Source organism: Astatotilapia calliptera, chromosome 7, assembly GCF_964374335.1.
Source record: "Astatotilapia calliptera chromosome 7, fAstCal68.1, whole genome shotgun sequence".
Classification (NCBI taxonomy): domain Eukaryota; kingdom Metazoa; phylum Chordata; class Actinopteri; order Cichliformes; family Cichlidae; genus Astatotilapia; species Astatotilapia calliptera.
The window spans coordinates 29035630-29060369 of NC_137428.1; the positions used below are offsets into that span (position 1 = coordinate 29035630).

General features: G+C 42.2%; 1 protein-coding gene and 1 long non-coding RNA gene across 4 annotated transcripts in view; one reads left to right on the forward strand and one right to left on the reverse strand.

Annotated features, from left to right (window-relative positions):
- Nucleotides 1–1153: 1153 nt before the first annotated feature.
- LOC113027361 (uncharacterized) lies at nucleotides 1154–6292 on the reverse strand. Its single transcript, XR_013910452.1, has 2 exons — nucleotides 5558–6292; nucleotides 1154–1530 (listed from the first exon to the last, which is right to left on the reverse strand). It is a non-coding gene; the product is annotated as an uncharacterized LOC113027361 (long non-coding RNA).
- strbp (spermatid perinuclear RNA binding protein) overlaps nucleotides 5729–24740 on the forward strand; it is a 98556-nt gene continuing 79544 nt past the window's right edge. For 2 of the 3 annotated variants that reach the window (XM_026174136.2, XM_080304380.1), the window contains exon 1: nucleotides 7102–7353. The gene's annotated coding sequence lies outside the window, so the exon portion shown is untranslated. Of the gene's footprint in view, nucleotides 5829–7101; nucleotides 7354–24740 lie in introns of those variants that run through there. The other variant, XM_026174137.2, reaches the window with a different exon arrangement.

A 24740-nucleotide genomic window follows, 5' to 3' on the forward strand; every position in this document is an offset into this window, starting at 1 on the left:
GTTTCACTGCTTTGCATCATCTACCCATCAATGTGAAGTCTGTTCATTCAGATTTTGTGTGTTTCCAGCTTTGAAATTTCACCAGCCCCTGTATTTGGGCAGATGTGCATGAGCAGGTGTGTATATTCACGCACCTGTGCATATGTTTGTGTCCTTTCCTAATTTCTGCTAATTGGTCTTAATAACTTTAAAAAGGCAAGTGGACTTCTTTAACTTTGTGATGATGTTTCCCCTCTTATCCAAGAGACTTCTTCAGTTCTAAAAACCAACAACAAATTTAAAAAAGCTTGTCTTTTTTGAAGCTCTTAAGACTAGCATGCCATAAATGAATGAGAATCTGCACAAACATTTCTTCTTTCTAGTTAAAAGCCTAAAGAATTCCTATAGTTTGATAACATGCAAGTATACTTTTCTCAATCTATTTCAAGTTATTTTCCATTCATTTGTGCTCTCTTATTGAAAATGAGATGCCCTAAAATTAAAGTGCTCGACAAATCATCTGTTGTATCAAAAAAAAATCAAATATCAGTAACATAATATTACAAATTAAAAATTTAATTAGAAGTGTTATCTGGAAACCACTAGCCAGCACACAGCTAAACAATATTGCCAAAATTATTCTTTTACATGAATACTCAAAAAATTCACATGACTTTGAGTGCTATCCCATTCTTAATCCATTGTGTTTGATATGATGTCGACCCACCCTTCTCAGGTAAAACAGCTTCCCAAAGGTGTTGAGGACAGGACTCTGTGCAGGCCAGTCAAGTTCTTCCATACCAAACTTGCTCATCCAGGTCTTTATGGACCTTGCTTTGTGCACTGGTGTGCAGTCATTTTGGAACACGAAGAGGCCATCCCCAAATTATTCCCTGCAATCTTGGGAGCATGATATTGAAGAGCCCAACTCCTGTTCTGTGATTTTACATAGCCTTCCACTTTGTGGCTGATTGCTATCATTCCCAATCACTTCTACTTTGTTATAACACCACATACAGTTGACTGTGTAATATTCAATATCAAGGAAATTTCACAACTGGACTTGTTACCCAAGTGGCATCCTGTCACAGTACTGGGCTGGAATTCACTGAGCTCCTGGGAGCTCAAGGGAACCCAGGGAACTGCACGTGAGATGGACCCAAATGCGAACAGCGACAAGATAACAAACTTTATTGCGTGCACAGAGATACAAGATAACAAGACATGAGAAGGTAGTGGGAGTCTCTAATGTGGATGCACTGAAACAGAGGGACAGCATGATTAGATGCTGAGTGATGAAAGGTGAATACTGGATTTGCGGGTTTGGGCTCTGGGGAAGGTTGCGTCCAAGAAGTTTGTGATCAAGTGAGGTTCCAATCTTGTGTTTCCAGGAATCCAGGAGTGACGGCGGGCAGGAGGACAGGCTGGTGAGTGCAATGAGATGCTTAGTTTCTAACAGGCAGTTTGAATCGATGCAGAGAATCTTGCAAAAGTGACCAGCATCCAGGGAACTAAGCTGCAGGTGAATTAAGCGGTGCAGTGGCGGGGAAACTGAAGGCACAAGGAAATCAATTTAGGTACAGTGTATAGACAAAAAAGCTACAATGCAATTAGACCAAGACTTTGCTGGCTGTACGTATTGCCTCAATGATTGCCGTTAATGGATGACAGGTGAGAAGCCTGGGCTCCGCCCACAATGTGGACACAGGAAGACACAGGCTGATAGCAAGAAAACACCAGATGCTCACCTGGATCATAACACTGAGAGTGACCCATTTGTTAACAAGTGTTTGTAGAAACAGTCTGCATGCCAAAGTGTTTGATTTTATACACCTGTGGCCGTGGAAGTGCTTGAAGCACCTGAATTCAATGATTTGGATGGCTGAGTGAATACTTTTGGCAATATACTGTATGTAGGATAACTTGACAAAGGAAAAGAGGTGACAGGGTCAATACATACAGGCGGAGGAAAGAGGTAACAGGTAGGGAACACAGGTGAAGCTAATCACAGAAGACAAGACAAGGGAAATAAAACTGAATGTAAGAAACAAGAGATAAAGACCCTAACATACAAACACAGGTGGACACATGGGCCAAGAAAATAATGTGACTATACCCTACTCATGTTTTATTTCTTAGTAAACTTGTGAAAAGACTATTCCATTCCAGTTACAGCATGGAAAACAAAGTTTTGCACAGGTTGTTGTTTAGGTGAGCAGGTCCTGCAGTATTAAGGCAAACAAAGGAGAGTATCAACCCTTTTGATGAGCGTGTATGTCATTCTGTCACCACCAGCACAGAGAGACTGAGATCAAATCTGACAGCCAAAGGCTTGAGCTGCACACAGGATAACAGGCTTTACTGTATGTGTGTGTGAGACGGGGTGAGTGTGTGTGTCTTTATTGGTTGTATGTGTGAGGTTTCGGGTGGGGGCAAGAGCACGATCTCACCTTACCATTGCCTGTCACTGGCAACAGATGTTCACACGTTATTTTACCCACAAGCCACACTGTGTGTTTGTGTCTGTGGGTGAATTTGCATGGCCTCTTTTGTGAGCACTGAGTTGTAGACATTTTGGAAAAGTAAAGTCATTTTAGCTGACACTATTTCAAAGAGCTTTGAGAGTTTGAGGTTAAGACTTGGGGTTTAATTTCAGATCTAAGTTTAGGATTGGGATTATGGTTGAGGATAAGTGCGTTGTTTGCAATTATTACAACATTGTAAGTGGAGAGGGAAGGTCAAACATGTTTGCCTCACAAAGCTAGCCAGACATGTTTTCATGCATATAGGAAACAACTGCACCGAAGCACATGAACTCAAAATAAATCCATCTCCCTCACACAACACCAGTGTTGTCGAAGTGTCATGTCATCATCTGCTCATTCTGTGTGACCCTAATTTAACAGCCTTTGTGCTCACCTTAGGAGAGATGGAAAAAGGAAAAACATCTTTTTCCATTGACTGCAGTAATGAAGGTACACGTTATAGGCAGAGGAAATTTGCCTCTCGGTCTATAGTCTTCAGCTCTGCATTCAAATCTCCCATCTCATCCATCACACTCCAACAATAGAGATGTCCCGCACTCCCCAGACAGCTGCTCAGCCTTAGTCCCATGAAGATGTTTTTATATGTGTGCGCCCGGGGAGCTGTATGTTTGTGCTTTGAATAAGTTTGTCTGTGTATATAATGTGCATCAGTTTTGACAAAAGGGTTTTGTTTTAATTGTGAAACTCATCCTATATTTAAACAAATTAGGGTTTCACAGACATCTTACCGGCTGCCTGACTATTGTGCTGCATTAAACAGCCTTCTTTTATCAACGCTGATTATTTCTTTGTTAACGGTGACATGTTATCTCTTCGGTAATACGCTGAGGTAACTTTTTTAATTAGAAAGCAAAAATTAGAAGTGTGGTCTGCATAATGATCAGAAGTAATTAGGACACAGGAATGATAAAACTCTACATGTTTGTTAACAATCACAAAGGGTGGTGGAGTATGATAGTCAGATTAGCATTTATTGAAACGCTTCCTGGCAACACTGGCTGTCTAACCACAGGCAGTGTTGCCTGTGTTCATCCATGTGTGTGAGTCCACCTTGCTCTCATGTCCATCCCACGCTGGCACCACCATCTGCTACCCGTCGAAGTTCTGTCCGGCCCCAGCAAGGCTCCTCGCGCACACACACAGCTCCCTGTGTCCAGCTTGTGGTCAGACAGCCATGTGGCATTGAACCAAATGACCAACGGTTTGTGCACACATGCTGTGACCTTCACTATATGGTCCACAAACACCAAGTCCCTCTCAATCTTTCCCCTCTTTTTTGAGGTGCACATAGGCTCGATTAAAGCACTGAAAGAGAGTGTCTCTCTGTCTGTCCTTCCGTCTGTTTCTCTCTGTGCCATTTGGCCCAGTTTGCTGCCTTGGATTGAGAACATAGGAGCTCATCTTCACTACCAGCAATTCATATGTGTGTCTGTGTGTGCCTGTGTGTTTAGAAGACAACTAAAGAACTCCTTAGAGGGGTGTCAGATGGCAGGCGTTTGTGGTGATGTGTTGGGGGGCGGGGGGGGGGTGGGGGGGGGTGGAGAGATGATGGGGGCGGATGAAGGAAAGGATAGACGGAAACACAAGGAGGCGAAGACTGCTGCGTTCTCTGCTCTTCAGCTTTTGTTCTCCCAGATAATAACTCTCCACCCCCTGACTCCAAAAACCAAGGGAACCCCTCCAGTCTGGAAACATGAGTAGTGTTCAAGGATGCCGTGACAACTAGTTATTCCAACCTACATCAAGGTGTGTTATAAAACCGACTTCAGCGGCTTGAGTTTTGAAATGTCTTGAAGATTTACACAAGCTTGTAAGATGATTCACTGTGAATTATCTGCAGTTGGAACTGCAACATAGCCAGATTTATCACAGTCAATTATAAATGCCCTATGTTGCCCTAAAAAACCCAACATGCTTTTAATTCAGGCCAAAACTGAGTGGGGGGGGGGGGAGAACACAGAGGTACATTATTGCCAACAGCCTGGAGGCCAATCTGCCAGTAGCTGTGAAGAAAACTGAAAATTACAGATTTTTTTTTAACAGATTACGACTTATGACCACATTCAGACAGGTGTGCTCAGGTGAAAGTGGTAATACAGATCTTTGCACAAGAAGAAGATGGAAGGCAAAGCACATGTTGACAGGATGGGGAAATCTGACAGGAAATCAAAAGGCATTGAATGTTACAGTGAAAACAGATTTCTGTTTGCTATGACCCGGTTGAGTACAGCAGCATCTGCAACCCACATAAGATCTAAAAATACTCCCGCACCATTGACTGCTACTATGCTGTGGCCTAGGTAGGTAGATGAATAACAGCGTGTGTATGGTGCGCGTGTATTGTGTGTGCATGGGTTAAAGGAATAAAGGTTTGGCTGTACATACTGAGGTTTGCTGCAGCCTTGTTTAGAAGTCTCAAGCAGAAATACAGTATTTAATGCATAGCATATTGCAAATATGTTGTGCGTTGTTATGCATGTGGCAGAAGCACCTGTGGGCTACACTAGGCACCAATTACTGTAAATCAAATGCACTCATGCATTGCTGTAAATACACTACTGTTAGCTATATGTGGCCCTGTTAGGATTTCATGTGCTCATGGATGTGGATAAGGCCAAGTTGCTCAAACGACAGCCACGGAAATTCTTCTGCTGTGCAGATGTGTAACAGATGTATCTCATATCTCATATTGAGCCAACACTGCAAAAGAAAGCTAAAAAAACCTAAAATATTTGTCTGTAGTATGCTTCAGCTGTTAGTTATGTGACCGACTTATTCAGGGAGTTTAATTAAACTTAGTGTCTCTTTATCCTTTCTTCCACCCAACACCCCAACCCTTACCATTGTTGCCTTATGCTTGCTCAGTGGGGGTCGTCTGGCTGTTGGGGTTTTCTCTGCATGTTTGTTGGTGTACTTTCTTTACAATATAAAGCTGTTGTTGTGATTTGGCGCTACATAAATAAAATTGAATCTATTTAAATTAAACAAAACAAGGAGGAAGAGTTGCATTAGACTGTTAAGAGAGGTTGTACCTTTTGCCAGACTGCTTCCCTTCTCTCTCTCCTCTCCTGCACCTGCCTCTCTTCCGTGAACCGCTGTCGGCTGCACCGTTTGCTGCACAGGTGCGAATGGAGCAGCAGCTCCAGGAGCTCCGCCAATTAGGAGCACCGAACGGGGCCACGTGAACAAATCCCGTCGTCTAAATTCCCGTTCAGCGGCGGGCAGCTCTGAGTGAGCGCCAGCCCTGAAAGCCACACTGAGTGGGGAAGTAATAACGGCAGGCTGAACGGGAGCAGTGTGCAGGTAAATTGCTTTTTGTCCTGGCTTTACACTCCCCCTTCACTCCCTTCATCTCCCCTCACCAGCTCCGCATGAAGCAATTCAGATGCGCAGCTTTGGGACGGGATGTCTTGGATTCATTTGTTGTCGCTTGCGGGTTGACTCTCTGCTCTCCTCCGATCAGATCCGCGGACAGGACAAACAGCATCCTCGGTTGCCCTGCACCGTCTACGCATTGAAACTCAGCCCCCCCCCCCCTCCAGCTCCTCTTTTTCCCCTCTCCCCCTTGTCTCTTCCAGGCACATGAGGCTATTGATAGTTGACAGCAGCCTCGTAATCCCCGGCTGATCTGGCTGATCTTCCACAGCCATTTGCGAAACGAGAATGTTGATTGAACTTTATTTTGCTTCTAGATTTATTTTAGCTTAATTGGTAACGCCAGCATAGACTGACGCTGTGGCACCGGGGAGCGTGAGAGGCTTTTTGGTGCTGCATGCAGCCAGGCAGAGGCATAAGCTTTTTTTGCTGAATTATTTATAAGACTGTCTGGGGGGAGAGAGAGAGAGAGTAGCTAATGCCTCTCGTGGATGGAGAGGGAGCCCTGGAGAAGATAGGCTATAGCTCCTCATATGCTTTTTAAATCAGTTTCTTTGCTCAGTTTTTTTTTTTTTTTGACTCTGTTGTTTTGGCAGTAAAGTCGTATTTAATGCTTTCAACTACAAAAAGAAATCACTAAACAAGCACTCGTACTTTTTCTTTCATGCTGACTTGTTTACTCAGCATCTTACATCTGATTTTCTGTTTTATTTAAAATTGATTGTGTTAATGGACACAATCGACTTTTCTTTTTTACAAGCCTCAGATTAGATATCACATATATTAGATTTAGTAAATATAAATGAATCTGCGGTGAATTCTTGCCTAACCTCTCAAAGTAATGTCATTAGCTGCACAGGCTATACATTAATGAAAAAGCTCAGTTAGAAGCTCGTATCTTGTCTTTTTCTCTTTGTGTGTGTAAATGTATATATAGGCTATGTGTGTCTGCATATGGGTTGAGGAATAGCTTTATCGCCATATATCAGCGGCTGTTTACGCTGTCACGTATTTTTTTCCCCCCTCTAAAATCCCTTCCTGGTACGGAGAGCTAGTAGTAGGCTATAGATTACATACATGCGGCACTTCTGCACTTGCCTTCTTCACAGCCCGACTCCAGCGGAATGAGTCGACCCCCCCTCGTCCGCGCCTGCGCACTCCCGCCATTCATCTCCGGAGATTTCTCCCTCTCTTTGGCTCCGCTCTCGTGTCTTGCGAGGCGGGATAGACCAGCAGGCGGCTCCGGGCTCGCGCTCGCTCGCTGCCCAGGTTGTCAAGGCGCTCGTGATTTTTTTTTTATTCTCTTCGTCGTGAGTGGACGGTGACAGCTCGTCTCGCTCACGTGTTGGACTGAGCTTTGTTTATCGGGTTTGTTTTGTCTTTGCTCGGATATATATTTTTGTGGGGTTTTTTGAGTCATTGACGGACTCCCAGCAGCCCATTTGCCAACCTCGTAAGTATTTTCTTGATGTTTTCTGACGCCTTTCTACGGCGCGCCGTCCAGGCAGAGTTGAGAATCTAGTAGCAAGAGTTTGAACAATTTATCTCTCCCTGTCGGTTGGTTGTGGTTAAGTTAACTGGCATTAAATAATTTATTTATTTTTATTTTTATTTTGCTTTCGCTTTTCCTTGTCAAAAAAGCAAAAAGAGGAACTACGTACACTATAAACTTTATTAATGTTACTGTTACTGAGCGTGTTACGTTTTCAGTCAGACATGTTTGAGTCTCAAAAATTAACCGTTCTTTGAAGAATAAGACAATGAAGCCAGATGGTGTCGGTCGACTGTAGTTCATCTTTTATAGCAGGTGTCTGATAGCCCACTTCCGCACTTGACTGTAAGATATGTAGGCTATACCGTTGGCACAAAGGTCTCAATTGTTTAGCTGTAATATTTTATCAAACCCTTCTTCTGCGGTTTTTGGGGTAAGTCTTCCTGAAGTGTTAAATGCATTTTTTTTAAATTGCTATGTTACTTAACTACTTCCTTTTTTTTAAATGCACCTTTAGCCTTCACGGGGGCATAGATTTAGGGAACCAAAAGTAAGTGATCAAAGTTTCATCACTGAGGTTAACTGGCTACTTCCTTACATACATATACCTCCTGTTTTGTGTGTGTATATGCAGAGCGGTATATGTTTCCTATTACGCGAGTGTGTCTATACGTGTGCGTGCATGCCCGTCATCGAGCGAGTGACAGAGAGGAAGAAAATGCTGAACTGCTCTCCCGTCTTGCTCAACCAGTTTGTTGGCATACCAAAAAAACAACAACAAAAAACCCCACGCATTAAACCGTAAACGTGCGCCTCATTTCCCGGTGTTGGAACAACTCGAAAGACCACAGCAGGCGTGTCAGCTTGTCAGCGTTCAAAGGTCTTCACACCTACCAGCATGCAGTACCACGCAGAACTTTCTAACTTGTTTCGTCTGATGCTGCAATATTTCTCCTCTTGTTAATTTTTTTTTCGTTATGTGCAGATAGTTTGTTTCTCTTTTTATTGACTGGTGAATTGAGCTGCTTTTGCTCTCTGCTATTCTCCAGTGCTTCTCATTTGTCTTATCGTTTCTTTGTGTCTGGTGGTCCTCATGCTTGACTAATGGCCTGTTGCCTTGAGGTTATTTTTATTTGCTCCACCCTTCTCCAACCTGCTTTCGTGTGCAGGAGGTGCCCCTTGCTGACACACTCAGCCACACCTGTCCTGGTTATGTGGAAATGTGGGGTGCCTTTGTTGCCTCTCTCGCCTAAATGGAGTTGATTTATTGAGAGGCAACACAGGCTTCTTTAGTCCTTACTTGTTACAGCCGTATAATGCTCGTCTTGTACTGCACACAGTAGACTTTGTGAACGTGTTGGAGAGAGGGGGAGACAGGATTATTACATCCTTACTTCTTTATTTGTGTGGTCGTACACGGCTATTTACTGCAGTGGACAAATATCTGCCTGCAGCCCTACAAAGTGAGCATTACATAGGTTAGGCTGAAAAAGTGTGCGTATGCTTGTGTCTGTGTGTGTGCATGCGTGCGCTCCAGGCCCCTCCAGCACTTTCGTGGACTCCTTCGCCCAAGCATTGACTTTGCAGTGAACTCTGAGTATTGACAAGATAAAAGGATGAGAAGGAGGGAAAGAGTGAGCTGTTATTGTATGATCACCCTGCACAGTCTGTCTTTGTTTCCTCCTCCTTCTTTTAAGCATTGTTTTCCCTTGCTGTTCCTTTTTTGATAATCCAGATTTCCCTGATTCCCCTTTTCTTCATAATTCCCCCTTGACATCTCAGACTTTTTTTAAAGCATTTTTTGTGGGGGTGGGGGGGGGGGTTTCAAAGATGAAACAGGCATAGATGTTTCAACTTTGAATCTAGACATGTATATATATATTAGGGGTGCAACGATACACAAAATTCACGGTTCGGTTCGGTTCGATACTTTGGTGTCACGGTTCGATATTTTTTCGATACAAAAAAAACGTTCATGCCTTTTTAATTTGTCATTTATTAAAATTATAAATATATATTTTAACTTAAAAGTACAGTTTTTAAATTTAACCCTAACCCTTGTGCGTGTTTTTTATTTTGACAGCGAATGCGCACCTGCGGACCACTTATGTGCACCCCTGGTTATTTAGCTCGTCATATTGCAGCCACAGAAATTCTTTTGTCCATGAAACCATAAAGCTGCACTTTCTTTTTGCCTTATAGTCTGATTTGTCATAACTTCTCCATTTTGTGGTAAGCTTTTCTTTGGCTGTCACTTCTTCACCCTGACCTGTCTTATTTGGCTCAGCAGAACTAAAATATATATCCTGCTGCTTTTACACACGCACTCACATAAGCTCAGCGATTCTCTGCGCGATCAACCTCTCACATGTTTAAGCTTGCTGCAGGAGATTTCACTTATCATGTTTGCGTAGTAAGCTAACGATTAATAAGACAATGTCAGAGGAATTGGTGCACAAATTATCATCACTCACAGATCAGTGCTGTCGCTCTCTATACACAGTTCGCACGATTGCAAAGTGAAAGCAAAAAAACAAGCGCAAATTCAAACGCGATTTCAATATGTCACATATTGACAGTGGCTCACCGATGCCAATGACATAATTACCCAGCTACATTTCTGAAAGAATGCAAAAGCATTGACATATATTTTTCCTTCCTACAATAGCCCGACGGGCAGGGAAGAGATAGATTTTGGTAGCCAGACTGAAAAAATCGCTAGCTCCAGGACGTCGGGCTAGCGATATTGCAAGCCCTGTATCTGATTGAGGAATCACTCATCTTTGGAAAAGAGAGTTTATTACAGAGAAATGTCTCTTTCCAAAATAAAAGCTATACTATCCGCTTCTTCTGGGCTATATTCTCAGCAGCATAAGGAGAATCATGTGCTAACAGCTGTCCAAATGACTCGGCTAAAGTTAGTTAGTTGTTTTTGTCTTTGCACTAGGATGATGTCGGCGTAAATGTGCTGTCATATTCGTTGTGTTCCCACTAGTGCTTTCAGGTTAATCTCGTTGAAATGACCTTAACGCCACAACACGGCAAATCTCCGTTAACGAGCTACCGCCGATCGCCCCGTGCATGGGGCTAGACGGCCAACACTTTAACGAGCTAACTGCGCTAACACACTAGTTCCCACCCATGTAATTGAGCATTGCATGGCACATCCAACATACTGTTTTACTTTAGTCCATGACTCGCTTACCTTCAGGGTCATACGTCACATGAAAACCAAAATAATTCCAAACGCCAGATCTGAATGAGGGTGGGGGAGGTCCATGTTGCAAGGAGAGCTTAACTTCTGTCTTGCTAGCTTGCCCTGCGCTCTTCCTTCTGACTATGCTGTCTGTGTTGAGCGCTCAGTGGATCTGCGCTGGACAGTGCAGCCTAGGCAGAGTAGTCGAACGCAGATTCACTGAGCGCTCAACACAGACAGCATCGTCAGAAGGAAAGTTGATAAAATAAATTACAAATGTTGTATTGTTCGATACATATGCGTACCGAACCGAAAGCACTGTATCGAACGGTTCAATATCGATACGAATATCGTTGCACCCCTAATATATATATATATATATATATATATATATATATATATATATATATATATATATATATATATATATATATATATATATACATATATTCATATATATATGAATATATTTAGCTCAGGTGACATTATGGCCCTAAAATGGAAATTTCCACTATACTATCGCTATTGATATGCCTATATTTCACATTCCTGAGACATAAACCCCGTGTTTTTTTTTATTTAAAGTAGGGTGTTTTACCATTTAGCCCTTGGTGTTTGATTTCCCTAGAATCTGGAAGGCGATTGAAGCGCACCCAGTGGATTTGGATTGCTTCAGTGGATTTGAAAATGGATTTAATTTCCACTAATGGAACTTACTTGGGACCAGATACCCAGATTAAGGACACATAGAGAACTGGCAACACTAGTAGATAGACTGAGCACACATAGCAAAGACAAATAGAGACACAGCAGAGTGACAATTTAATATCAGCCATAAACCATAAAATAGTGGTTTTTGACAGGTTCTTTTTTCTAAATATATTCCACACTGTCAAAGACCATTTTGGTTTTTTTTCCAACATCCACACTAAGTTTTACTTTTGTAACGCATAATCATAAATTGACATCCCTATAGAGCTTCTGAGGTTGTCACAAGAGAAATTGTTATATTTACAGAGATAAAGAGAAATTCCAGGTTCAAGAGTATTTTAAAGATTGCAGTTTTAACATTTGTTTTTTAATTTTTATATGAACTGAAGCTAGATCCTCAGAGATCTCCACATAGTCAGCAATTGAGATGTCTGAGTGGACCAATCTGTGAATCATTTTCCATTGTCAGATACATTAAATGATGATGATTTCATCAAAAATCAATTCATTCATTCATTCATTCATTCATCCAAAAAGCAATCAAACCAAAATCAAAATTACTGAACAAAGTAAAAGTGCATTAAATTAAAATATGAATGATCATAGATGCAACTGATATCAGTTTCTACTGACCTGTGTGCCTCTCATTATCAAATAAACAACTGGAACCCTAAGGACTGGAGCCCTTAGATGATACCATTTGGTATGAGCGGTTATACTGTACATGTTGTTTATGTAGGATTTTTTAAGTTAATTATCATTTTGGACCTTGCTTTCGTGTGTTTATTCACAACATTTTGACTTTCTGAACTTGTTAAGGATTCATATTATATCGCCAACATAGCAAAACTAATTTTTGTGATTTTTCATTCAAATGTCAGAGGCAAAAGCTTATCTTTTATCTAATTCCTTCAGTTTGTGTTGTTGTTAGGTCAGCGTTGTATGAATGACAGTGTATGGCCTTCTCATTAAAAAGTCCATATGAACAGAATCAACCTTTTGGGATTTACTTACCTGGATGATTGAGCATGAATCAAGACACTTACTAAATAGTGTTGTCAGTATTACTGTCAATACTGACAAGCTTATATGACGACATATTTTAACCAGGTTGTTTGAGAGAGTTTTGAAGGCGAGAATAGCCATTTGCCTGAGATGTAGGTTTATTGGCTTTATCATATTGTAGCTTGTCTGTTCCTTGTGTATTCACTCCACTTGCCTGATTCCTGTCACCTCTAAATGTGTCCCTCGGTTCAGCTCTCTTTCTTCTGCATCTGTTTTATGTACGCCTGGGAATGGCGTCATGGTCCTTCAGCAGCTTGGGCTCTGGTGTGCTTTATGTTATGTGCTCAGTTTAAACAGTTTGGAATCTCAGTAACACTCACTCAGTAATAAGAGGAGACACAGCAATGTCACGGGACGTCTCTCTCTCCTGCTGCTACCTCTGCAGCATTTGAGTGTGTTTTGGTGCCCACTGCCTATCAGTGAAACAGGAGTCTTTCCACCAGTTCTCAGATTCTAGCATACAGCAGCACATTTAGAGTCTCATCTGGCAAGGAAATGTAGCTTTAATTCAATTGGCCAGAGCTTTAGTAAAAGCTTTCCTAATTGGCTGATATGGAAGCTGGCTGCCAAGGTTCCAGTAAGCACAACAGGGAGTTGAGGACAGTCCCAGAGGTGCTGTAGTGCAGGTGAGACTGTGCAAAGGGCAGATAACATGAGAGTGTGCTACTGTTTTGAATATTCCTCCATACACAATAATAAAGAACCTGCTAACTCCGATCCATCCGCCTGACCATATCTCAGTTTCAGCTGTGTCGTGTGCCACACATATGCAAATGTACACATGCAAACACACCCATGTGCATTAACAAGAAAGGCTTTTGTCTCACAAACACAAGGAAACATCTTCCCCACTTGGTAAAGGAACAAAGTCATCAACGCAAGAATATTGTCTCTGCGTGTGTTTTATAAAAAGTGTGCAGACAGAAAAGAGACACAAAAAAATGCTACTGCCAACAGCCACATCAGCCATTCCTGCTTCCTTCACCTCAGGAATCCAGGAATAGTTCTGGGTGACAGAGACACCGGATACGAGATACGGAGACAAAGAGAGAAAACACACAGAGGCGGAGAGAGAACCAGGAAAGACAGAAACAGTGCAAGAGATGGCCATGTAAGGTTTACTGCACCATAGCGCTGTACCACCGCTGTACAGGGACACTGAAGCTGAAATTAGTGTTTCAGAGGATGGGATTTCAAGTTACTGTTAACGTGAACTTTGTTTTATTTCGGGGGGGGTGTTTCGTGGCTGCTTTATAACGACACAAAGGCAGCCTTCATTATATGATTCATTGTTGAGTCTGTAGAAATAACAGTGAGTCTATCTAAAAGATGGCCTGTTGTGGTTACATTATGATTTTAGTCAATTGTATATTAAATAATGAATGAATTATTTGCAGTGGCATTTCCAAGAAGAGCTAAATTGTTTGCATCCATATATTGTAAACCACTTAGTGTGGCATTTACACAACCCTTGTTCTACAAATTGAGATAAAGTCCAGATAAGTGTTGGGAAAGTATTAACTATTTCCTTCAGAAAATGATCATCCATATAATGTCTTAATTATTGTGATAACCTTTTATCAATTCAATTTATCAATTCCCACCAATATATAGCCATTCCTTTAATTTGTTCCCTCCTAGATTATCAAAGCATTGTGTCAAGCTTACTAGCATTTTCTTGTGTCTTTGTCTTTTTTTTGGTATGATCTCTTGCCAGATGTTTGATCACTATCTTTGGCTTATTCCTGTAAATTTTGTTTGTTGGATTTTTGGATCCTTGCCTGTCTCTTTGTGAATTGTTGGATATCTGGGCTGTCTTCCTGTGCTGGACCCAAGCGCTTGGGCGTTTGCTGTTCCATTTACAACGGGCAAACAGCACATTGGATATGAACAATAAATATAAACCTTCTCCTTTTACTAATGCGCTAGACTAACATTTGTCAAAATGGTGGGGAAAAAATATCAGAACAGTGTGTTGCTCCACTTTTAAAATATCACACTGTATTTGGTGTAAGATGGAAGCTTTCAGAAGTCCACTACATTTCTGCATATTCTGCATTACTTGCATAGGTGGTGCTGGATTTACCAGGAAAGGGGAGATAGTGGCAGAAGATGGTGCAGGTTTAAGAATGTACTTTTTCATTGAATGGTTGGGTTTGTTAGTAGGTGTTGCAACACCACATTTACTGAAGCAGTAAATGTATTATCCTTTGTTTAACAGTTTGGATGCCCGCCTGCTCTATCACTCGGATACTGCCAATCACTGGCAGCTCTCCCTCGTATGCAGTTGTTTATGCACAGGCGCACACAAGCATATGATGTTTACAGAGCACATGCTGATAACCAGTTTAGGTAAAGTAGAGGCAACTAAACTAATTCCTGCTCCTTCATCTCACTCTTTTACTGTTTTGTCCTCTAATACACTCATTCAAAAGTGTGCACACATCCTTGCACCCACCCACACACACACACACACACACACACACACACACACACACACACACACACACACACACACACACACACACACACACACACAACCCTGCCTGTCCCCTTCTCATGTCCCAGCTCTGCTTACTGTGTCAAAAAGAGCTTAGATCAGGGAAACCATAGCTTGCCCTCGTTCTGACTTCCAGGAAGATGGAGCTATTTATTCAGACCAAACAGGACATGTTTGGACTGACGCTGGAAAGTTGCCAGGCAGAATCCGAGCTGGTTCAATAATTTGGTTAATTTGATCCAAGTGCCATAGAGAAAGGTGCTTTCCTCTGTTTGCTCCAAAAAAGGCCAGAATGGGTGCTAGGGTTGCAAACCTTCAATATATTTTGTAGCAGTAGATCCTCCCCAAAAGGTTATCATTCATTTACAGTTTTTTACAGACGCTAGGACACATTTCTCAATACTTAGATCACTTTTGCAAAACTCCTCACACAGTGAGCACAACAGAAGTCTATGTGGGCTAAACTGAGGACCAGTTATCATTGTTTTGGCACAAAATGCATTCAATGACTACATCTCTCAAATTTCATGAATTATTTTCTCACTCAGACACAACAACTGCCAAAAATCTTTGTACGTACAGGACATTTTGCATGTACTTACATACTGTTTTCAAAACTGTTAAACTTATGGCCAAAACAATAACACAATGCAAAACTTAAAAAGACAGCAAAATTCAACAGCAATATTTTAGTGAAACATATTTTAAATCTAAAAATGCAGTTTAACCAGCCACAGCTTATTCTCATTGTAGATGAACATCTACACAGGTGTTACTCCTTCAATTTTTCAACTCTTTCAATTCTGGCATGCCAGAAGATTATTTCCTAGGTGTGTTGCCCTAGATGACATAAGATGTGATGTGGATGAGAACCTGCGGCCAAATGGAGAAGACCGAGTAGATTAGCATTACTATTGTATGTGTATCAGTGGATGGTGTGTATACAAATTCTTGTATTTTGGGATTACTTAGTGCAAAAAACTAAAAATACATAAACAAATATTAACGAATTCTGCATGATGTCTGATTCATTCCAGTAACATATATTGAAATTATAAAGAGAGATGTGTCCTTGTTTTACACAAGAAAACACTGTGTAATGCTACATGTTGTTAGTGTTTTTTAGGTCATTGTTTGGTGGGTGACAAAGTGTGTTTGTCGACTGTCAACCTTTGCTAGTGTTCTGGAAGAATGAGTTTATTTGAGACCTGAATAAAGTGTTTTGGTAGTTGTAGTGCATTTTGAATGTGAAATGAACTGCTTTGCCAAGCTGAAGGTCAGTTAGGAGAATTGTGTGAAGAGTTTTGCAAAAGTGACCTAAGTATTGTGAAATGTGAACGGCTGTACAAAACTGTATTCACAAAAAAGTTGGCATAAAAAGAGCAAATTCCAGTAGGTTGATTGAGATGTGCTACTTCACAAATGCAGGTAAAAAAACAAAGATTGTGCTCTTTGGATCCATATAGGAAAAAGCTGGGAGGTTAGACTTGTACTTTGCTTTGTGATCAATAAGTTATAACCACAAAACCCAAGGCCCCATGGCATTCACATTTCCCCAGAGACCAAGGTGACATTCATAGCTTTTTTCTGCTCCAAAAATCCCCAGGTTTATTCAGTCAACTTTTATGACAAAGAGATTGTCAAAGAAATCTTTAATATTTTCTCATTATTCCACTTTTTTTGCAAGATAAATAACTGACCTGATTACCAGAATACTCTGTTTATTAAAAACTGTAGAGCTGTTTGCTCATCACAGTTGTGATATCCTGTCCTTGTGCGCTTTGTCTGTCACTTTTAAGGCTCTTGTCTTTTTTTAAAAAAAAATTTGTACCTCAGAAAGAGCAGATGAAAGATTGTTTTTGTAGCAAACATGAAAAATATTGTCAGTTCTTGAAGGTTTGTAGCTGCTTGTGTTGTGCTAGTTGTTAGTGATCCCACTCTGTCTGCACTGACACCTGTCTACAATCTCAAAAAAGTAAAATCTTGCTATTTCTGTCTAAAGAAGCACTTGTTTTCAGGGAAATGAGACACCCTTCCTATCTCCTTCTCCTTCCCGTTATAAAACGTAACAGAAAATAATAAGTAATAAAGCTCTGAGAAAAAGAAACTGTAGGCGAGTCTGTCTCCACTGGGGCTGTCTAAGGCTTTTATTTGTGCTACTGTGAGAAGAAAAAAGTCCTGGGATCATGAAACAGTCAAAACTACATTTGACGTTCATCTCACAAAAAATGAGTGAAGATTATAGCTCAGTTAAAAATAATTGACCGGAATACATTGGCTGTGTTGTGCATGCAGTTGCATCCCCATAAGCAATATTTTCTCTCAACAGCAGTGATCCACTGACCGGTGTTAGCAGATTAATTGCTGCTTTCATGTTAAGCTGTAGCATATCACCCTGTAATTGGTAATGGAGATTATCAGTGAGATACTGCGTGGGCCATGACAGATTTAGATTTTTACATATGCTTATCGTAAGAAAGTAGGATTTATGAGATTCTGTTCTCTTCTGTACGCACAAAGTAGCTCATGCTGACATGCACATTAAGATTATATATATTTTTTTAAAAAGAATATGTGTATGTCCACTTGTTACTGTCAAATTAATATTCCAGTGCAAGTTTAATTTCTGAACTGGTCCCCATGTAAGGCAGATACAACTGATACAATTATCTGAGTACCAGTTCAGCACGTATAGTGACTTTGTAAAGCCTTTCAATATATATATATATTTAAATATATATAAAACACCCAGCACACCCCTGCGGGCGGTTTATCCATCAAGCTCGGGTCCTCTACCAGAGGCCTGGGAGCTTGAGGGTCCTGCGCAGTATCTTAGCTGTTCCCAGGACTGCGCTCTTCTGGACAGAGATCTCCGATGTTATTCCCGGGATCTGCTGGAGCCACTCGCCTAGCTTGGGAGTCACCGCACCTAGTGCCCCGATTACCACGGGGACCACCGTTACCTTCACCCTCCACATCCTCTCGAGCTCTTCTCTGAGCCCTTGGTATTTCTCCAGCTTCTCGTGTTCCTTCTTCCTGATATTGCTGTCATTCGGAACCGCTACATCGATCACTACGGCCGTCTTCTTCTGTTTGTCTACCACCACTATGTCCGGTTGGTTAGCCACCACCATTTTGTCCATCTGTATCTGGAAGTCCCACAGGATCTTAGCTCGGTCATTCTCCACCACCCTTGGGGGCATCTCCCATTTTGACCTCGGGACTTCCAGGTTATACTCGGCACAGATGTTCCTGTACACTATGCCGGCCACTTGGTTATGGCGTTCCATGTATGCCTTGCCTGCTAGCATCTTGCACCCTGCTGTTATGTGCTGGATTGTCTCTGGGGCATCTTTACACAGCCTGCACCTGGGGTCTTGCCTGGTGTGATAGACCCCAGCCTCTGTCATGGTCCTGGGCCATGCGGGCCCAGTATTCTCAGTTCCTTGTGTTTTTGTATTTCGTTCCTTATTTAGGTCATGTTTCCTGAGTTGTCCTGTTATGTTGTTCCTTATTTGACTTCCCCTTGTGACTCTTATCCCCTGTGTGCCCCTCTATGTATCTGTGAGCCCTCATCTCCCCTCGTGTTTCATTCCATGTTTCCCCAGCCCACTATGCCCGTGCTCTCTCTCTCCTCCTGTTTGCACCTCTGTGTACTTCCTGTTTTACTTTGACAGTCTCCCGTCAGTGTTGTTTACTCCTGCCATGTCTTGTTATGTTTATCTGTGTCAGCTGTGTTCCCATGTGTGGCCACTTCCCCTGATCATCCCTCTTGTGTATTTAGTCTCTGTGTTTCATGTAGTCTGTGTCGCGTCGTCTGTGTTTCCACCCTCTATGTTTCCATGCCCGGTCTATTGTATTCTTAGTCATAGCTTTACCTTAGTTATTCCCAGTTTAGGTTTCCGTTTAGCCACGCTATCCCTGCTGTATTTGTATACCTTGTCATCAGCCACAATAAAGGCTCGTTTTTGTTTAAAGTTCACTCCCGCCTGCTCACCTGTGTTCGCACCTGGGTCCACCATACACACCACCGCACGGTCTGTCACAGCGGACCGTGACAGCCTCTATGGATCTTGTGCTCAGAGCTTGTTCTTGTGCTGCCATGATTAGTGCCTCTGTGCTGTCTTTCAGTCCAGCTTTGTCCAGCCACTGGTAGGATTTCTGGATATCAGCCACCTCCTCTATCTGCCGGTGGTACATACCGTGCAGGGCCCTGTCCTTCCATGATGGTTCCTCGTTTCCCTCCTCTTTCTTGGGTTTCTGCTGCCTGAGGTATTCACTGAGCACTCAGTCAGTTGGGGCCATCTTCCCAATGTATTCTTGGATGTTCGTTGTCTCATCCTGGACTGTGGTGCTGACACTCACCAGTCCCCGGCCCCCTTCCTTCCGCTTAGCGTACAGCCTCAGGGTGCTGGACTTGGGGTGAAACCCTCCATGCATGGTAAGGAGCTTTCTTGTCTTTATGTCAGTGGCTTCTATCTCCTCCTTTGGCCAGCCTATTACCCCAGCAGGGTACCTGATCACGGGCAGGGCGTACGTGTTGATGGCCCGGATCTTGTTCTTACCATTCAGCTGACTCCTCAGGACTTGCCTGACCCTCTGCAGGTACTTGGTGGTTGCAGCTTTTCTAGCGGCCTCTTCATGGTTCCCATTCGCCTGCGGGATCCCCAGGTACTTGTAACTCTATGTCTGCAATGTTGCCTTCTGGTAGTTCAATCCCCTCAGTTCTGACTACCTTCCCTCTCTTTGTTACCATCCGACTACACTTCTCCAGTCCGAACGACATTCCAATGTCATTGCTGTATAGCCTGGTAGTGTGGATCAGTGAATCGATGTCTCGTTCACTCTTGGCATACAGCTTGATGTCATCCATGTGCAGGAGGTGGCTGACAACTGCTCCGTTCCGTAGTCGGTATCCGTAGCCAGTCTTGTTAATGATCTCACTGAGGGGGTTCAGGCCTATGCAGAACAGCAGTGGGGACAGAGCATCTCTTTGGTAGATCCGGCACTTGATGGTGACTTGTGCGATGGGCTTGGAGTTGGCCTCTAGTGTTGTACGCCACATCCCCATTGAGTTCCTGATGAAGGCTCTTAGGGTCCCATTGATCTTGTACAATTCTAGGCATTCCAGTATCCAGCTGTGGGGCATTGAGTCATAGGCCTTCTTGTAATCAATCCAGGCAGTGCACAGGTTGGTCAGTCTGGTCTTGCAGTCTCGGCTGATTGTTCTGTCTACCAGTAGCTGGTGTTTTGCGCCTCTGGTATTCTTGCCAATTCCTTTCTGTGTCCCGCTCATGTATTGACCCATGTGCCTGTTCATCTTAGCCGATATGATGCCTGACAGGAGCTTCCATGTAGTACTGAGGCAGGTTATTGGTCGGTAGTTGGAGGGGACCGGTCCCTTCTTGGGGTCCTTGGGGATCAGGACCGTCCGACCTTCGGTTAGCCATTCCGGGTGTCTCTCGTTAACTAGCAGCTGGTTCATTTGTGCTGCCAGACGCTCGTGGAGTGCAGTCAGCTTCTTTAGCCAGTAGGCGTGAACCATGTCGGGCCCTGGTGCTGTCCAACTCTTCATACTGGAGACCCTTTCTTGGATATCTGCCACTGTGATGGTTACTGGACCCTGTTCAGGGAAGTCGCTGTGGTCTGCCCTCAGATCCACTAGCCACTGAGCATTGCCGTTATGGGTTGCGTCCTTCTCCCATATGCTCTTCCAGTATTGCTCCGTCTCCAGCCTTGGTGATGCTTATCTCTTATTGTTCCCTTGCCACTGAGAGTACACCTTTGCTGGTTCTGTGGAGAACAGCTGGTTTATTCTCCTGCCTTCTATCTCTCTGGTGTACCTCCTCAAGCGGCTGACCAAGGCTGTGAGTCTTTGCTTGGCAGTTTCCAAGGCCTCAGGTATGGACAGCTTGCTGTATTTCTTATGCACCTTCTTTGTCGCACCTTTCTGCAACTCCGATAGTTGGCTAACCTCCCTCCGTGCTACTTTGATCTTGCCCTCTAGCCTCCTTCTCCATGGAGGGTACTGCCCCTTGTGGCTGTTCAACTTGTAGCCAAGCACCTCACTGATCACTGCTGCCGTATTGTAGATCAGCTTGTTGGTGTCGGTAATCGTGGTTGTAGTTATTGTCCGTAGTGCTGCATATACTGTATATATATATATATATATATATGTATATGTATGTGTGTGTGTGTGTGTGTGTGTGTGTATGTATATATATATACACACACACACACACACACACACACACACACACACACACACACACACACACACACACACACACACATATATATATAATATGTATATATATATGTGTGTGTGTGTGTGTGTGTGTGTATTTATTTTATTTTATTTTTTTACTGAAATGTATAAGAGCCACTTGTATTATATGCCTCAGTGCTGAAAAGGATTCAACAGAAGCAGAAGATGCAACAGAACAGCACATCCTTCCTGACACACTCATACATGCTTGTGAGCAGGCGGACGTGAATTGTTGTGAAGCTTTACCATATTTTCTCCTGAGATCATTTCATCGTTTCACTCCAGCTCACACATCAGTGTCAGCCTGACTTTTATAAGCATGGCCACCATTCAGCCAGCGGCCAGTGTGTGTGTATGTGTGTGTTTGTAGCTGTGAAAGGAAGAGGAAGGTCAGGAGTGTACGAGATTTGTATGCGTTCAAAAGTCTATATGTTTTTGTTTGAGTCGATAAGCTATCTCATCGCCCATTTGTTGTATCTTTGTAAACTGCTTGGTGCCAGAAAGTAATTGTTCATCACCGCTGGTTTGCAGCATGCAGCTTGTTCTCATTCTGTGCGTAGTGATATTAAACACAAGCAAGCAGAGGATACAGTTAGAATCAAAGAGTCAAGTGCCAGTTGGATAGTTATAGTGCTGGGCAATATGACCTAAATCTTGTATCGCAGTATTTTTTTAAGGACTCTAGGAGTGTATCATGGTATCATTATAATAATCACTATTTTTTCCCCTATCAGTGGCCTTCATATAGGTTTACAGAGATTCATTTATCTAGCAGGAGTATGTAAAATGTAACATATTAATGTCATTGTAAAAAAGGAATAAAACGTAAATAAAACTGCACAACCAAAACAACAACTAATCTATTCTTTAACAGGCATCTTGTTAAAGGCTGTTCATGCAGTCTTTACCAGGCTGCCTGTTCTGTGTTTTGGTTGGATATAATTTCACTTTTCATTATTTAAACAAAGTCAACAGATGGCTCGTTAGCATTGATGTTTCCACAGCAGAGCTGTGAAGTGTAGCTTTGAAACCAACTCAGTTTGGAGTTATGCTTTCTTTTTTTTTGGTTGCACAAATGATTCCATCATCAGGAAAAAACACCTAACAGGCTTGAGTACCAGGTCATCTTTGCATGAGTTCGGCTGGCAGTAACAGAGCACAGAAGCAGCGTGACCAGAAATGACAGAAAAAACAGTCTTTCTCTCTCTCTCTCGCTCTCTCTCTTTTTTCTTCATCCTCCATCAGTCTTCACTGTTATTTAACACGCTGTTATTTTACCTGGCTAGCAGAACAGTGCAATGTTGTACAGTAACTGTGTTGCTATTAGTTCTACATTTTGTTTATATGTCACAGATTATTGTGTGCCCTGATTTCTATCTTGATGTGTTAGCTGTAAATTATTAATGTTTGTCCTATATTTGTTTTTTATAATTAGAATTGAAGGATACAAAGTAAAAACAGCCCCGCTCTCAGTACGCTGCTTTCCTTGTAGCTGCTAATAAGACACATTTAAATCCTGTGAAGATCCACAGTGGGGTTTTTGTTTTTTTACTAGTATGGCTGTATTTGAAGCATGTATAAAATTACAAAAGGTATACCGCCCACATTAGAAGTTTATTGCCTCCTGAACTACAGTTTTTAATTTCATGAATCTATCACACTGTTCTTTTGCTACATGGACATGTGTGTAATAAACAGATGGTATGTGTGTTGTTCGTAACAAGCTCTGAATGAAATTATAAAATACTGACAAACTGCACGAAGAAGTCTTACAAACTCCATTTTTTTGTGTCAGGGGTTTTACTTCAAAGTCAAATGTACTTGAGGAATTTCCCTTGACTATTTGTCATTAGCCTGTAATGTTTTTTTTCATCGTAGCCCAGTGAAGTTATTGGTTTCCCACATTTCAGTGTTAATGACTTTCATCAATACTCCCATGGATGTGTCTCAGATGTTTTACATTTAGCTGGAGGTTTTGCGTGTAGGTGTTTAGAGTAAGAGCTATGTGCATATGAATAAAGAAATATGGGAGATAAAGATAAACCAGAGAAAAAAAGGACTCTGTACTTTGTAGCATTTTAATAAGTCTGAATAAATTGCTACACTCTGGGGCTGGTGTAGAACATCTTAGTCTATTCTTATCATGGGATGGGATTTGAGTAGTTAACCTCATTGAGCTATGGATCGACGTGAAGTTTTCAAAATATTAAAGTGAACAAACATTCCTGAATCTATAATTTCCTGCCATAAAGTGTTTGAATTGAGAAATTTCTATGTCTATGTAAATGTTCCATTTCCATATATATATATATATATATATGTATATATATATATATATTAGGGGTGCAACGATACACAAAATTCACGGTTCAGTTCGATTTGATACTTTGGTGTCACGGTTCGATATTTTTTCGATACAAAAAAATGTTCATGCCTTTTTAATTTGTCATTTATTAAATTTTCACGGCACATTCCGCACCACATCTCTGTGCGTTCATCATTTGTTTGAAGCCAGCTCACCTCCTGCAACCACTTTTCCGAGAATACGCACTTCTTTTGTGGTTCGGACTCCTTCTGACATTTCTTTGGAGGTGGAGGGACACCAAAGTAATTGCTTAAAGGAGCTTGCTTCTTCGACATCTTTAAGAGTTCTAAACAAATGTCTGTCCTCCTCCTGAAAATCTTATGTACGCAAACATGCGTTGCAACTTCTTATCTTGTGCGTGTTTTTTATTTTGACAGCGAATGCGCACCTGCGGACCACTTATGTGCAGCCCTGGTTATTTAGCTCGTCATATTGCAGCCACAGAAATTCTTTTGTCCATGAAACCATAAAGCTGCACTTTCTTTTTGCCTTATAGTCTGATTTGTCTGATTTTACCACAAAACTTTTCCATTTTGTGGTAAGCTTTTCTTTGGCTGTCACTTCTTCACCCTGACCTGTCTTATTTGGCTCAGCAGAACTAAAATATATATCCTGCTGCTTTTACACAGGCACTCACATAACGCTCAGCGATTCTCTGCGCGATCAACCTCTCATATGTTTAAGCTTGCTGCGGGAGATTTCACTTGTCATGTTTGCATAGTAAGCTAACGATTGATAAGACGATGTCAGAGGATTTTGCGAGCGTAAATGTGCTGTCATATTCGTTGTGTTCCCACTAGTGCTGTCAGCGTTAATCTCGTTGAAATGACCTTAACGCCACAACACGGCAAATCTCCATTAACGAGCTACCGCGGATCGCCCCGTGCGTGGGGCTAGACGGCCACCACGTTAACGAGCAAACTGCGCTAACACACTAGTTCCCACCAAGGTAGTTGAGCATTGCGTGGCACATCCAACATACTGTTTTACTTTAGTCCATGACACGCTTACCTTCAGGGTCATACGTCACATGAAAACCAAAATAGTTCCAAACGCCACATCTGAATAAGGGTGGGGGAGGTTCAATTTGCCATGTTGCAAGGAGAGCTTAACTTCTGTCTCGCTAGCTTGCCCTGTGCTCAGTGAATCTGCGTTCGACTACTCCGCCTAGGCTGCACTGTCGAGCGCAGATCCACTGAGCGCTCAACACAGACAGCATCGTCAGAAGGAAAGTTGATAAAAT